We start from the raw sequence: 16347 nt of genomic DNA on the forward strand, positions 1-16347 counted from the left end.
CATCTTTTTTTTTTTTAAAGAAAATCAGCCTGGTGATTCTTAGAAGTGACAATGGTAGACTGATCTGACTCCAATATTGCAATGAAATTCAAAGCTCATCAGATAAAGCAGAAGATTTTAAGAAATCAGTTTAAAAGAGAGGCATTTTCTCATTAAAAGATCTACATTGAGAGATCCCTTTTATGGAATTTCCAAAAAGAACTTCACAAGTGAAAAACCAATAATATTACATCTTTGTGTTCAGAGGACCACAGTGCTAGTTTAACATTTTTTTTTTTGTACTTTATATTTATTCCTTACTAAAACTTTGTAGGAAACAGAAGTCTCAGAAAGTGAGCAAGGAAGAGATAAATTAGAAAATAGAGTAGTCCTGTATTATGTCCATTTTCCCCAATTCCAGGTTTCTGGTTTGGGTCAGGTCCTACCTGGGAGAAGGGAGAAAATTTAAATTAGAACGTAGAGTTTTAACTATGACACTGAACTGAACTAAAATAACGTAATTATTATGTTGGATTAGACTCTTGATGTTAAAACTCAAAACTCTTGATGTTAAAATTTGCTTATGAGCCAAGAGGAACAAAAAGCCTCTGGAACATATGTGAGTATCCAACAAGGATTGGAAAAAGAGAAACAATCCCAGACTAAGTTTTAAAGGGCAATAGAAAATATGATAGAGTTAGTTTCTTCTTACAACCTATTGATTGAGTCTTGGTCATTCAATAAACTAGCCAAGAAAAAAGTCAGAACACACGGTCTGACAAAATGGTATCTAAGTATTATGTGTTTGTATTTTAATTTGTGAACTATATTTTATGAAAAGTCTTACACTAAAATATAAATTTTGATTTTTGTATTTTTTAAAAATATATGTATTTTTAAATGCATTTTAATATTCATAATAATGCATAGCCATCAAAAGTTTTTTGATTCACAGAAAGAGAAAGGAGAGATAGCCACAATCCAATCCCTTTTTATTGGAGAAGGCAATGGCACCCAGTACTCCAGTACTCTTGCCTGGCAAATCCCATGGACGGAGGAGCCTGGTAGGCTGCAGTCCATGGGGTCGCTAAGAGTCGGACATGACTGAGCGACTTCACTTTCATTCATTGGAGAAGGAAATGGCAACCCACTCCAGTGTTCTTGCTTAGAGAATCCCAGGGACGGGGGAGCCTGGTGGGATGCCGTCTATGGGGTTGCACAGATTCGAACTCAATTGAAGCAACTTAGCAGCAGCAGCAACCCCTTTTTATATTTTGTTATAAGTCCTTTCAGTTATTTTAGATATGTTTTCTTCACTTGTTTCTAATGTATTTATACGCATACTGGAGAAAAAGTTTTTTTCTGTTTTTTTTTTTTCCACTGAATTTTGAAATAAAAAGCATTTTCAATGTTACTGCCATTTCTTTGAACCAAGTTTTCCTTTACTATGGTTTATGCTTGATACATTAAGATACATAGATCCTAATTACACAGTTCATTGAGTTTTTATAATACTCATTCGTGTAACCACCAATCAAAACAAGATAAAGAACATTTCCATTTCCTTGAGAATTCCCTTGTGCCCCTTTAAAATTCCCTACTGATGAGTAACCATTGTTGGGAATTTCCTACTAAAGATTGGTTTTATTCATACAAATGGAATCATAAAATGTATATTCCATTTTGTCTGGTTTTTTATGCTTAATGTATTTTGCAGATAAATCCATGTTGTTGTTTAGTCACTAAGTTGTGTATGACTCCATGGACTGTAGCCTACCAGGCTCTTCTGTTCATGGGATTTCCCAGACAAGAATATTGGCATGGGTTGCCATTTCCTTCTCCAGGGGATCTTTCCAACCCAGGAATGGAACCTGCATCTTCTCCTTCTCGTGTGTTGCAGGCAGATTCTTTACCACTGAGCCATCTTGGAAGCCTGTTGTGTGTATTGGCAGTTAATTTCTTTTTGTTATTGAATAGTATTCCAATGTGTGAATACTTCACAATTTGCTTATCCATTTCCTTGTTGATAGACAGTTGAATTCTTTCTATTTTTTGGCTATTAAGAACAAGGCTACTCTGAATGTCATTGTAGAAATCCGTTTTCATTTGTGGGTGTTTTCATTTCAAGAGAAATGAAATAGAATTATAGAAGCAAAAGTAGTCAGTGATTTAAATTTCTTAGAAACTGCCGGTATTGTATCCCTAAATATTTTTGATGTTTTTAATATCACTAGCAAGATTTGAGAGTTCTTTACTGATAAACTCTATATCTTATCAATAATTTTATTATTTTTCTCAGTCTTTTCATCTTTTAACCTTTCATTCAAAATAATTATAAACTCACAATAAGTTGCAAAAAGAATAAATACAATGCTATGAACATTTCACCCAGCTTTCCCAAATGGTAATATCTTATATAATGCAGTATAATATCAAAATTATAAATTAACATTTTTGCAGTATTGTTAAGTAGACTATGGATCTTATTCAATTTCCCTAGTTTTATAGGCACTTACTTGAATGTGCTTGTGTGTGCACATGTGTATATAAACTTCTAAGCAGTCCTATCCCATGTGTAATGACAAGATACAAAAGTGTTCCCTAACCACAGGGGAACTCCTCTGTGTTACGCTTTATTAATAGAACCCTTCCACCCACCCCAGCATTATGCTTTAGCAACCACTGATATGAGGGCTTCCCTCATAGCTCAGTTGGTAAAGAATCTGCCTGTAATGCAGGATACCCCAGTTTGATTCCTCAGTTGGGAAGATCCACTGGAAAAGGGATAGGCCTATCCACCCCAGTATTCTTGGGCTTCCTTTGTGGCTCAGCTGGTAAAGAATCTACCTGCAATATGGGAGACCTGGGTTCCATCCCTGAGTTGAGAAGATCCCCTGGAGAAGGGAAAGGATAACCACTAATCTGCTCTCAATCTCTATAATTTTGCAATTTAAAATATATAAATTGTGACCTTTTTGAGATTGGGTTTCTCACTAAATATAAATGCCCTTGAGATGCATTTAAGTTGTTGTATGTGTCAACAGTTGGTTTTATTTTATTGATGAATATTATTCCATAGTATGGATATGACAGTTTAATTAATAAAGGGTAGCAGAATATGCTATTCTGAAATATGCCACTTTGGCATAAGGATTATTTCGAGCTAAAACTACTTGAAAAACAGCAGATGTATGAAGAGCACTCTAATCTTACATTTTTTCTTCCTGAAAACAGGAGATAAAAACTCCCCTGTGAAAGATGCCCTCCCTATACCAAGTTAAATGACACACCCTTTGACGAGTGATAAAGCCACGGAAATTCTGTCAAACCAGACCTTGTTAAAATAATTATTATCTACCTTTAGCCTCTCCACATAGTTTAGTTACTTTTCCCAGATTGCATCTCTTTGTTCAACTCACTATAAAAGCACATAAGTTTTGTCATTTCTTTGGGTCTTCATTCTTTTTGAAGGCTACTGTGTCACATAAAATTTCCATTAATTTGTATACTTTTCTCCTGTTAATCTTTTTTATGTCAATTTAGTTCTCAGGCCTAGCCAAAAAACCATATACCTCCCGTATATGATTCAAACTGTTGAAGGAAATCTGGGCTGGTTCCAGTTTTTGTGTCATAAATAGACATGTGAAATTACATATATAGATTTCTGTGTGAATGTGAGTTTAACTTTCATTTCCCAGGAATAAATGCCCAAGATTGGAATTACTAATTTGTGTGATGACTATATATTTAGTATTATAAGAAACCACCAAACTATTTTTCAGCTTGACTGTACCATTTTACCTTCCCACCAGCAAGACATGCATGGTTGTTTCTCTACATCCTCACCAGCATTTGCTATTATATATATATATATATATATATTTTTTTTTTTTTTTAAATTTTGCCTGCCAGGCTCCTCTGTCCATGGGAATTCTCCAGGCAAGAATATTGGAGTGGGTTGCCATGCCCTGGGATTCAACCCAGGGATCGAACCCAGGTCTCCCAAATTGCAGGCGGCTTCTTTATCTTCTGAGCTACCTTAGCTATTCTAATAGGTGATGTTGAACATTTATTCATATCCTTATTTGCCATCCATACATATTATTCAGTTTGAAGTCTTTTTACATCTTTTACAGATTATCTAATTGGATCTTTTTGGTTTTATTGCTGAATTAAAAAAAAAACTTTTTATTTTATATAAGAAGTTCAGCCAATTACAATGTTGTGATAGTTTCAGATTCACAGCAAAGTGACCCAGAAAATCGATGAGTTATGGTAAGTGTATATTCAAATTTTTAGGAAACTACCAAATTATTTTCCAGTGTTTGTAGCATTTTGTACTCCTACCAATATTGTAATAGTGTTCTAGTTGCTCTACATTCTTACAGACTCATAGTGAAGCTTTTAAATATAAGCCATTCAAATTTGAGTGTAATATTTCCTCCTTATGGTTTTACATTGTATTTCTTAAATGGCTAATTATATTAAATACCTTTTCATGAGTTTATTTGCCATTTGTACATCTTTGATGAAGTATCTGTTAAAATACTTCTATATTTAATTAGACTCTCTTTTTATAACTGAGTTGAAGTTTTTTGTATTTTCAGATACACGTCCTTTGTCAGATATATTTTGCAAATATTTCTCCTACTCTAAATTCCTTTCTTCTGTTTCTTTTGAAGAATAAAGGGTTTTTTCCCCAATTTTGAAAATGTTTAATTTGTTGATCTTTTAAAGTATGCGAGGGTTTCTGTTTTTATCTTTTCTATTTTATCTTTATCTGTTTATACCTTAAGATGTCCTATATTTATATCTATGATGCAATTTAAATAAAATTTTGTATGTGATATGAGGTAAAAATGGTAGGTTTAAGAGTTTCCAATCATTTGTTCTGTTGTTATTTTGTGGTCATTTGAGAGTTTACAGTGACCTTCTTTAACTTATTATGATCTTCAAGTCATATTTTATTATTTCGTGTTTAGTATAAGAACCTTACAATAGCAGATTTCCATTTTCTCCTTGTGGCTTTTGAGCAATTGTCATACATTTTACATCTTCGTTTCTTATAACCCCCATAATATATTGTAATTGTTTTGCTTAAAATAATCAGTTAGATATTTAAAGCAAAACATTTTTTATATATACTCACATATTTATCATTTTCATGCTTTTCATTACTTCTATTGGGTTGGCTAAATGTTCGTTCAGGTTTTTGTATGATGTAACAGAAAAACCAAAACGAACTTTTTGGCCAATCCAATACTATTTGTAGATTCGGATTTCTATCTGGTTTCAGTTTCCTTTTGCCTCAAGGACCTCTTTTTATTGTTTCCTATAATTTAGATCTGCTGGTGATGAAATCTTTCAACTTTTGTATGTCTGAAAAAAATTTTTCATTATAATTTTTGAAAGATATTTTCACTCGTGATAAATTCCAGTTTTTCAGGACTTTAAAAAAATACTTTAGTGTATTAAGCATAATGCTCTATAACCTTCTACTTTTCCCTTTCCCAAAGAGAAGTTTGCTGCCATTGTATATTTCTCTTAAGTGAGATCATTTTCCTGTAATCTTACAAAAAGGAAGATATATACTTTCCTAGTTTCTCAAATTCTAAGATTCCCTTCTTTGTCGTCTTCACGAAGTGCTACAATAATGTGGCTTTTTTTCACTTCTAACGTCTGAATATTTGTGCCTTCTTCCCAGTTCATGTTTGAAATCCTAACCTCAGGGTTGATGGCATTAGTTGCATGGATCGCTTGTGTGGTGATTAGTGTATGAGAGCAGAATCCTCATGAATGGAACCGGTACCCTTATAGAGGATCAACTAAGTTCCCTAGCCACTTCTGCCATTTGAGGATATAACAGAAGTCTGCAGCCTCCAGAACTGTGAAAAATTGACTTCTGTTGTGGGTTTTTGTTGTTGTTGTTGTTGTTAGTTTTTTTTTTTTTTTTAAATTTTAAATAGCAGGCTGAATGGACTCACACACTAGGATTACACCTATCTGCTCCTTTCCCCCATATTAATTTCAACTTCAGTTTACTGTTCCCTGAAGTTTCAATGACCTGTTCATACTAATGCTACATTATACTCTCAGTAGTTTCTCCTCCAAGTGGGAGAAATTTATATTTGGTTGTTTTATTTTGACTTCATAGTACAAGAGAATATCTTTCATCATCAGATCTTTATTATGTACTCATTCAGGGAGGATTGAAACAGAGGTTAAAGTTCAATGTAGAATAAGTCTTTGAGTCTGATATCTTACATGTTGGAATGTGCAATATTTATACAACTTGTAGAGTTTGAGGTTCCCCTTTTATACCATAAAAAGAAAAATGAAGAACTATTTGCTTGCCTGATGTGTAATGTAACTAGGAGTAAGATCTAGATTCTTATTTCCAAATTTGAAGTGATTTCCATCATGTAAAACAAAAAAAAACACAACTTTCAATACCTGCCTCTCTCTCTCCTCGCCCTGCCCCAGAGTATATTTTGAGTACAAAATCATGTGCCCCTCTTTTTTGAGATCTGTAGTTCTTCCTATTTTATAAATTTTAGTTTCTGTTAATATCTCCATATATTGGTCATTTTCCTATCTAAGACAAAATCAGTTTACCCCTTGAGGTGGCTCTATCAGTTCATAGAGTGTTAAAATACTATGTGTTTGATTTTCTAGATCTCATTATTGGAAACATGGGCAATCACAAAAAAGTTTCAATTAATAACAATAGAAATATAGAAGATAATTGCTGAAATTATATTAGAAATCTAATCTAAATTTCTCATTTAACTGATGAATAAAGCCAGGTCAAGCATGTGTTACCAGTCATCTGAACCAGATGTTGGTCTGCCTCATACTGAGCTTGTGACACTTTCACCTACATTTGGTGCCCTCCCCTCCACCTACAATACGGGAGACTTGGGTTCGATCCCTGGATTGGGAAGAACTCCTGGAGGAGGGCATGGCAACCCACTTCAGTACTCTTGCCTGGAAAATCCCATGGATGGAGGAGCCTGGTAGGTTGCAGTCCATGGGTTTGCTGAGAGTCGGACATGACTGAGGGACTTCACATTCACTTTTCACTTTCATGCATTGGAGAAGAAAATGGCAACCCACTCCAGTATTCTTGCCTGGAAAATCCCATGGATGGAGGAGCCTGGTGGGCTGCTGTCTATGGGGTTGCACAGAGTCGGACATGACTGAAGCGACTTAGTAACAGCAGCCATCCAAAATTCAATAGAAATTTAATCTTCTCACAGCCTATTTACCACTGATTTCACCTTTAAAACAAACAATTCTATATGATTGCACTAAGATTTGCATTTGTCAGGAGGCAAAGTAAATGGCAGTAAATTATATTTTACATGTGGAGAATTAATTATTACTGTATTATAATATAAAATTAAAAGGTGATTATACTTTTGAGGTGAATGTAGATTTAATCTAACTTCTCAAATGTGTTTATGCTTATAAGTATTGATAATTTCCATAAATATGAAAAAGCAAATGATTATTCAATTGCAAGAGCAAAGAAATTAACTGTCAGTTTTCAGACTCATTCTCCACCATGAAAACTCTGAGAGTAATTTTTAAAATCAGAACATATAATTCAAATATATTGGCTGGTAGATGCTGTCAACAAGAGAACTGACTTATGATTGTCACATTTAAATTGCCAATTTATTCCCACTGGATACTCTCTAGTAACAGGTTATTTGCACATCTGTTGATAGATAACCACTCAATCATCATTTGAGGCACTCGTCTACCAGATGGTGTATAATCCTGGCATAAGATAAATTTTCAAAGGGCATATTAGAATTAGAATTTAGAAAGCTGCCATTTGTTTTAGTTTAGTGTTTTGGCATTCAACATAGTTTCATTTTGTGAAAACCAGATTGTAGATATTTTGTCACTCTCCTTGCCTGACAGGTGTCAATATTACTATATCAGCAAATAACTGTTTAGAATTTCTTGATGATGGTGATAAATTATGTTGGAAATTTCAAATCATAACTGAAAGGATAATACGATATTATTTTGTTGGAAAGGATTTTGAAAGGTAATTTATATTCATTCCCTAGCCTTGAACTAAGCCTCAGTCACCTTAATCTGTCCCTAAACTTGTTTTTAGTCTCCTATAAGTGAACATTTTTGTTTCCCTGTAGAGATAATTCTAAAATACAGGATTTTAAAAAAGAGATAGCCTCAAGGCAAACAAAAACAATCGTTATTTGGTTCTTTTTTGTCATTAAGTCATGTCTGACTCTGTGACCCCCACAGACTGTAGCCCACCAGGCTCTTCTGTCCATGGAATTCTCCAGGCAGGAATACTGGAGTTGGTAGCCATTTCCTTTTCCGTGATCTTCATGACCCAGTGATCAAACCCAAATCTCCTGCATTGCAGGCAGCTTCTTTACCATCTGAGCTACCAGGGAAGCCCCTCGCAAGTAAATAATAATACCTAGAACTTGAGCAGCAATTTAAATTTTACAAAGTGATTACTAACAATATTAATATTATTCCCAGTTTATAGAAAAGAGGGTCAGTAATTTGTGCCTTACCCAACTCATAGCAGAAATATATATATTATCTATAGATATGTGTATGGTGTGTGTGTATATATTTACATACGTATGTATGCATGCATACATGCTGGTACCTAGTTTTGAGCTGTAGAGAATATAATCTATTTAAAGTGTCTAGCATTTTAATGGAGAAGGCAATGGCAACCCACTCCAGTACTCTTGCTTGGGAAATCCCATGGATGGAGGAGCCTGGTAGGCTACAGTCCATGGGGTAGCGAAGACTTGGACAGGACTGAGCAACTTCACTTTCACTTTTTACTTTCATGCACTGGAGAAGGAAATGGCAACCCATTCCAGTATGCTTGCCTGGAGAATCCCAGGGACAGGAGCCTGGTGGGCTGCCGTCTATGGGGTTGCACAGAGTTGGACATGACTGACGTGACTTAGCAGCAGCAGCAGCATTTTAACCCAAGTCTTTTGTCTCACATCCCATTCTCTTTCATTTAACCACTAAGAATTGTTAGTGGTTCTTGTTTCTTGTTTCTAGAATTCTTGTTTCTCTAAAAATATCTGCTCGAAAGAATCTAAATAATTTCTGTGACTACATCTATGTGAGGCTACAGACTCTTATTCCCTCTAAGTCATATCATATCCTGCAAAACTGGCTTGAATGGCCATCCTTCATGGTCACACATCACACTTTATGTACTCTAATTTAGTTAGTTTAGTTGCTCAGTCGTGTCCAATTTTTTGTGACTCAATGAACTGCATCACTGCAGGCTTCCCTGTCCATCACCAACTCCCAGAGCTTAGTCAAACTCATGTCCATTGAGTTGGTGATGCCATCCAGCCATCTTATCCCCTGTCATCCCCTTCTCCTTCTGCCTCCAATCTTTCCCAGCATCAGGGTCTTTCCCAATGAATCAGTTCTTCACATCAAGTGGTCAAAGTATTGGAGTTTCAGCTTCAGCATCAGTCCTTCCAATGAATATTCAGGACTGATTTCTTTAGGATGGACTGATTTGATCTTGCAGTCCAAGGTACTCTCAAGTCTTCTCCAACACTAGGTCTTCTCCAACACTACAGTTCAAAAGCACCAATTCTAACTTACCTTTAAAGGCACTCTAACTTACCTTTAATTATTTCCTGGTATTTGTAATTGGCATCTAATATTTGCTGTTTGTCCAACCACAACATAGGCACCTTTTGTTTCCCTTGTTCATCCCATGGCTCTAATACCTGATGTTATTCCTGGTACATAGCAGATGCTGTATTTTAAAATCTGTGCTTAATGAATAAATAAATCTAATTAGCTTTCAATAATGGTGTTAAGTTGGATGCTTCTAAAGAATTTATATCTCTAACCTCTCTCAACAGTGGTTATAGGACTTAATTGATACTGATTTCCTAATAAATGAATAATCTATTCTGCTTCTTCTGTAGCTGCTGCTAAGTTGCTTCAGTCGTGTCTGACTCATTGCCCTGCCAGTTGTTCAGATGTTCATTCAATATTCAGGCATTATAAATTTAGGGTCTAATTATTTGTGAAATATAAGTCAACAATTTAGTTGTCATCTGATTAAATTTTCTGATGATTAGTGAGTTTTAGTAACCTGCCAAAACAGAGGGAAGATGCCCTGTAGGAGGGCCTGGCAACCCACTCCAGTATTCTTGCCTGAAGAATCCCATGGACAGAGGATACTGGCAGGCTGTAGTCCACGGGGTTGCAAGGAGTTGGACATGACTGAAGCAATTTATCATGCATGCATGAATGCCATAACAGAAGGCTAACTGCACTCTCTTATAGGGCCACTATTTCACTATAACCAAAGCTAACTATTCACAGGAATTTGAGAAGCCCAAGGCTACAGCAGATTCTGAGTAAAAATCAGTCATCATTGAATCCATAGCTCTTTATACCTGCTTAAGTGTTGACTGGCTGATTAATTACTATCAATAAGGGCTACAGACTGTAATTAGGGTGTATCTCTGAAATTATGAGAGAAGGTCAGATAAACATGATCTTTCAAACCTTTCACTTATTGAAATCAATATGAAATAGATTAGACTGGTCATATGCAGAAGTCCTCTAACAGATGAATTGTAAATGTTATTTTGACTAGAGTTTCTCCCAGAACTTGATCTTAGACACTATCCCTCTGTTTCACTAAGAGGAGTATCATGTAAATGTCCATCAAGCTAGATAGTATTATAAAACTTTGTGGGTGGAACTGTCTGCAGAGCTTAGGAAAAGAAATTCCAGAGTGGATTGAATTAGTGTCTATTCAGTTTTATCCAGGGGAATGAGAGGCTATATTTAACAGATGTGATTTTTCTCTTCACAAGCCCACAGAAAGTATTCCATTTAGTGAAATGGGGGACATTTTCTGGGCTTTCCATAATATGAATTAACTATCCAAAGAGATTCTTCACCTCCTCCACTCATTAAAATACCTCCCATTTACTTGTGTACTTGATGACAAAAGAAGAATATACCATAGACAACAGTGATTACTAGGAAATTCATGTCAGCATTATCTTTTTTTAAATGTACCAATTCCATTTTAAGGTTTTGGTAGGTGAGACAAAGGAAAGAGATTTCAACAGTCCTTCTCTCTACCAGTTTACATATTCATGTAAAACAGTTTCAATAATAGTATTCTTGGATAGTTTTATCTCAGGTAGCTATAGAGTTTTTCATTTTCATCCCACTTTTCAAACAATGCTTTGAAAAGGCACATGAAAAGAAAATATTTGCTATTGATTTTTTTAAAAAAACATCTTTTATAGAAATGTCCCTTTCTTGTGTTCATGTATTCTCTTTCTTGCTCAAACCTCATTTTTTTTCCTCATAGAAAGAAATATGATCTGCCATCACTTCTGCTTATTAACTTATACTGTATCCAATGAATCTCTAGATACATGTTACAAAGATGAAAACAAAAGGTAACCCAAAAGAAAACGCCTTTCCTGACTCTCTGAACATTATTTTATGGTCCATGTGTGGGTACTCGCCTGTTTCTTTGTTTGCTAATAGTGTAGAGATTTTCAGTAGCAAGAATAAAAATTCTACCTGAAATATTTTATTCTCCAAAACCACATAGATACAATTTAAATAACAAAAAATACATGTGCAATATTTTCTGTTGAAAAATTACTCAAAATGCACATTATGTATTTTGTAGAACTTGATCTGTATGAAGTTGTCTTTACAAATGGACAAAAGCTATTGTGTGGTCAAATTTGAGGGACTCAGTTTCTTCAGCAGAGAAGGCAGTGGCACCCCACTCCAGTACTCTTGCCTGGAAAATCCCATGGATGGAGGACCCTGGTGGGCTGCAGTCCATGGGGTCGCTAAGAGTCGAAAACAACTGAACGACTTCACTTTCACTTTTCACTTTCATGCTTTGGAGAAGGAAATGGCAACGCACTCCAGTGTTCTTGCCTGGAGAATCCCAGGGACGGGGGAGCCTCGTGGGCTGCCGTCTATGGGGTTGCACAGATTTGGACACAACTGAGGTGACTTAGTAGCAGCAGCGGTTTCTTCAGAATGTATGCGCACACACATTTGTTACTTAACATTACACCCTTAGATATAGAGCCCTTTGGATTTTAAACACATTTCTGTCTTTTAGTTTCTTTTATTTAAATACAAATAGGTCTGGTTAAAGGAACTTGAACTCCAGCATCTCTCATTTATAACTTGTTTTCAAAGCTTCATGTATCCATATATGTGAGCACATTTGTTCAATGAAATATTGGAGTAAGCCTTAGCCATTCAATAAAATATTGGAGCAAGAAGAAGCTTTCAGTCAGTTCAGTCGCTCAATCATGTCCAACTCTTTGCAACCGCATGGACTGCAGCACACCAGGCCTCCCTGTCCATCACCAACTCCTGGAGCTTGCTCAAACTCATGTCCATCGAGTTGGTGATGCCATCCAGCCATCTTATCCTCTGTCGTCCCCTTCTCCTCCTGTCTTCAATCTTTCCCAGCATCAAGGTCTTTTCCAATGAGACAGTTCTTCACATCAGTTGGCCAGAGTACTTGAGCTTCAGCTTCAGCATCACTTCTTCCAATGAATATTCAGGACTGATTTCCTTTAGGTAGGATTGACTAGTTTGATCTCCCTACCGTCCAAGGAACTCTCAAGAGTCTTCTCCAACACTGCAGTACAACGACATCAATTCTTTGATGCTCAGCTTTCTTTATGGTCCATCCATACGTGATTCCTGGAAAAACCATAGCTTTGACTAGACGAACCTTTGTTGGCAAAGTAACATCTTTACTTTTTAATATGCTGTCTAGGTTGGTCATAGGTTTTCTTCCAAAGAGCAAGCGTCTTTTAATTTCATGGCTGCAGTCACCATGTGCAGTGATTTTGGAGTCCTAGAAAGTAAAGCCCCTTACTCTTCCCATTGTTTCCCCCCTATTTGTCACGAAGTGATGGAACCAAATGCCATGATCTTAGTTTTTTTAATGTTGAGTTTTAAGCCAGATTTTTACTCTACTCATTCACTTTCATGAAGAGACTCTTTAGTTCTTCTTCGCTTTCTGCCATAAGGGTGGTGTCATCTGCATATCAGAGCTTATTGATATTTCTCCAGGCAGTCTTGATTCCGTCTTGTGCTTCATCCAGCCCAGCATTTCTCATGAAGTATTCTGCATATAAGTTAAACAAGCCAAGCGACAACATGCAGCCTTGACATACTCTTTTCCCAATTTGAACTAGTCCATTTTTCCCTGTCCAGTTCTAACTGTTGCTTCTTGACCTGCATACATATTTCTCAGAAGTATGGTAAGATGGTGTGGTATTCCCATTTCTTGAAGAATTTTCCATAGTTTGTTGTGATCCACACAGTCAAAGGCTTTAGCATATTTAATAAAGCAGAAATAGATGTTTTTTTATTTCTGGAATGCTCTTGCTTTTTCTATGATCCAATGGATGTTGGCAATTTGATCTCTGGTTCGTCTGCCTTTTCTAAATTCAGCTTGAACATCTGGAAGTTCTCAGTTCACATACTGTTGAAGCCTTTCTTGGCAAATTTTGAGCATTACTTTGCTAGCATGTGAGATGAGTGCAGTTGTGATGTAGTTTGAACATTCTTTGCCGTTGCCTTTCTTTGGGTTGGAATGAAAACTGACCTTTTCCAGTCCTGTGGCCACTGCTGAGTTTTCCAAATTTGCTGGCATATTGCATGCAGAAGAAGCTTTAAAGATTCCCCAATGCAAATCCTTCACATTATAGAAGAGGAACTAGCAAAGGGAGTGGTTTGTGTCCCAGCTCAGTGTTTCTTCCTCTATATCAAACTTGTCTGCCGGGAGCCAGCACGAGGAGTCCCACCCGTGGCAAAGGTCATGAGGTTAAGGGGCCCGACAGGCAAAGTTGAGGCTCTTTAAGGGAGCCTCGCTGGATCTGCTCATGCATCTGCCCCAAAACCAGAGTCTGCCTGCCTTACACCATTGTGCTTTTCACCTACTCTTCTGACATTATATGGGGGGCTATCCCCTACCACCTCTCTCTGAAAAGGAGTTAACTTAGGACTCCGGTTAATAAATCTCCTTGGCGTGGCAAGGGTATTTCAGTCCAAAAACCCCTCTGCTGGCACACTAGCTTGTGTGACACGATTATCCACACTCTTGCTACTATGTACATGATTGTTTACAACCTCTCAACCATAAACAGCACAGAGAGTTTGGAGTATTTTGAAAGTCTTAGTTAGCATAGGGTTTTTCTAAAGATAAAAATCATGTTGGTGAAGGGTTTCATTGCTGAGTTTCATTGCTGCCAAGCCTCCATATTCTTAGGCACCTGGGAGTATGTTAATCAATGTAATTGGAATGTAGAAAAAGAAATATAGTAGTTTTGATGTTAGAAATACTAGACTTTTGAGTTAATGAATTTTCTCTTTTGTTATAGATCACTGTACTCCTCTTTCTTTGTTATAAATCATTGTGTCCTTGCTATGTAAAAATGTAACTTTATCACTATCTTAAGACTAAATAGATCTTAAGGGGAAACAAGTTCTCTGATCAATTAACCTTTATCAATAGAAAGAAAGGTGGGGCCATAAAATGTTAATTGATCTCCAGACCAGAAGATATTGTAAAACAAATGTAAGACCCTTGTAAGAACAAAGATATGCTGAGAACACTGTCTTTAGATAAGGGTCGGAGCAGCTGACTCTGTGTGACTCTGTTTCTTGCATTTATCTCTATGTATAACTAAAAGTATAAAAGTGGACCTGAAAAATAAAGAAACGGACCAGTTTCTGGAAAGACTGGTTTCCCCCATGTGGTCTTTTCTCGTTCTCTTCTTTTCTGGCTGAATTCCCATCTGGAGTTTGGAAGCTCACCAAGCCTACTAATTTTTCCAGGGCTTCTAAGATTTGAATGGGGAGGCACTTTGTGTCTGCTTCTTCAGGAGACCAGGAAGATGCCTGTGGCCTACGTAGGCCATACTCCTTGTCTAGGAGTTTTATCGGTTCTCCGCTTAAACCAAGTTATTCAGCCTCTTTTCTCCACTAATTTTCCTACTACACTATTCTTTCCTAATCTCTTTTTATATTTCTAATTAAATAGTCCTTTGCTAGACGCCGACTCCATCTCCACTTTGAATTACCGTGGATCCACCAGGGCTGCACCCCGGCACTTGTCTTGTTATTTTGCTATAGAATAATGTTGATACAAACTTGCTAATATGACAGGAAAGTATACGGCCCTTCTTCTTGATAACGTAAGACATATGCTCTGACATAAACCTGGTCTTCTAGATTTCTAAAAGCACTGAATAGGCAGAGGTAGTCAGACAAGATACACACCTTATTACACAAGTAGAAATAAAATAAGTGCTTTACTGTTAATACACATTGAAAAGTCATTTACACTCAAAAATAGTGTTCAATGCAAAATGTTAGGTGTCAGACACAGGTGTGGTAAAAGTTTTCTTGCAATATCTCATTCATTAGTGTTTCCCATTTCCCCCAAGAATTCTTGCAGTACAATTGAAAAATAAAATTGTATATATTTAAAGTATATGACATGATCTGAAAGATGCTTATAAAATGATTACCACAGTGAAGTTAATTAACACATCACCTCACATTCTTACCTTTTTTTGTGTATGGTCAGACCATTTAAGATCTCATCTTTTAGCCAATTTCGACTAAGTATTACACTATTATTAACTATAGTGACCATGGATACTCAGAACTTACCTATATTATAAATGAAAGTTTGTACCCTTTCACAAACCTATGTCCATTTCTTGCACTCCCTCAGCTCCTGGCAATCACTGTTCTTCTCTGTTTCTGTGAGTTCAATTAACTTTTTTTTTTTTTTTTTTTTTTTAAGATTCCACATATAAGTGAGCTCATACAGTATTTATCTTTCTTCATCTGGCTTACTTCACTTAGTATAATGTCTTTCAGTTTCATCCATGTTGTCCTAAACAGCAGGATATCCTTCTTTTATATGAATGAATAATATTCCATTATATGTTCTTTATCTTCTATGTTGGGGTAAGGGTGACACAAACAAAATGAAACTGTTCCTCTTACCCTCTTCAGTGTATCCAGTCTCAGGTTTTTTATTTAACAGTGTGCTAAGACCTCGGCATTGGGTTCTGGGACTCCTACTAAGACACCCTCATCTATGGGCGATTGTCAAAATTGATTTTCTGTGGGAACTCAATATAGAAAAATATTTTGCTATCTTGCTAATATCATTCCACCTCAGTTTCTCCCATTATATTTGAAATGCCACTATCAGAAAAGATTATTTCTTTGTATCTCCAGAAGTTCTGAGTTTAAGAAACCGTTCCTTTTTTAAAAGCATTAATT

The sequence above is a fragment of the Budorcas taxicolor genome, chromosome X, assembly GCF_023091745.1.
Source record: "Budorcas taxicolor isolate Tak-1 chromosome X, Takin1.1, whole genome shotgun sequence".
Classification (NCBI taxonomy): domain Eukaryota; kingdom Metazoa; phylum Chordata; class Mammalia; order Artiodactyla; family Bovidae; genus Budorcas; species Budorcas taxicolor.